The following is a 1,268-nucleotide window of genomic DNA, read 5'->3' as shown; positions in this document are numbered from 1 at the left end:
GCAGCTGCAATTGTAATCACCACCTGGCTAGGCTTAGGTAAGGTGTGATTTGCCAAGGTCCATCTGTCCTCAGAACAGGCCAAACAGGCAAGATAAATAGGGATGTGGTGGAAATCACTCCACCCCACACCACCCACATCCTTGATGATGGTGCTGATTTCTGCAATCTTTCCAGGAATGTGGGATTGCTTTTGATCTACTAGTTTTCTAGGTATAGGCAGTTCTAGTGGCTTCCACTTGGCCTTTTCCATCATAACAGTCCTTATTCTGCATGTCCGGGAACTAATGTGAGGATTGTGCCAGTTGCTGAGTATGTCTATTCCAGCTATGCATTCTGGAACTGGGGAAATCATAACAGGATGGGTTTGGGGACCCACTGGAGCCACTCTGAGATGAACTTGAGCTTAGGTTGAATAAATACCAACATAATTTCAATGACATCAAAACACTGTGCTCCTGTACATTTCCACCTCTCCTCCTTCTTATTGTTGGTCATAGATCACACCCTTCTACATCATGTGCCCATTAACATAGATTTATAATTATTGCTTTTTGCATGTGCTTTTTAAATCATATAGAAAGAAAAAGAATTACAAGACAAAAGTACTATAAAACAGTGCTATGGACTGAATTGTATCCCCCCAAATTTATATGTTGAAGCATTACCCACTGCCTGCTCTCCCTCCCTCTCTCCCTGTCTCTCTCTTTTCCTGCGTGCACAGAAAAGTCATGTGAACACGCAGCAAGATGCTGGCTGCCTCCAGAAATGTGAGAAATAAATGTCTCTAGTTTAAGCCACTCAGTCTATGGTATTTTGTTATAGCAGCCTGAGCAGACTAAGGCATACTGGTATTTATATTTACCTATGTAGTAAACACTTATCCAGTGTTCTTTATTTCCTCATATGGCTTTGAGCTACTGTCTAATGCCATTTCATTTCAGCCTGGAGGACTTCCTTTAGCATTTCATAGGGCAGGTCTATGAGTAACATACTCCACTGGCTTTGGCTTTTGTTTATCTGGGAGTGTCTTCATTTCTATTTCATTCTGGAATGATAGTTTTGCCAGACATGGAATTCTTGACTGTCAGGGTTTTTTTCTTTCAGCTCTTGAAATATGTCACCCACTGCCCTCTGGTTTCCATAGTTTCTGATGAGAAATCAGCTGATAACCTTATTAACGATCCCTTGTACATACTGAGTGGGCCACTTGCTGGTTTCAAGACTTTGTTTTTGGCTTTTGTCCATTTGACTGTAATGTGTCTTGGTG

Source organism: Galeopterus variegatus, unplaced genomic scaffold (assembly GCF_000696425.1).
Source record: "Galeopterus variegatus unplaced genomic scaffold, G_variegatus-3.0.2 Scaffold13176, whole genome shotgun sequence".
In the NCBI taxonomy this organism is placed as follows: domain Eukaryota; kingdom Metazoa; phylum Chordata; class Mammalia; order Dermoptera; family Cynocephalidae; genus Galeopterus; species Galeopterus variegatus.
Note: the sequence above shows the minus strand (reverse complement) of the source record.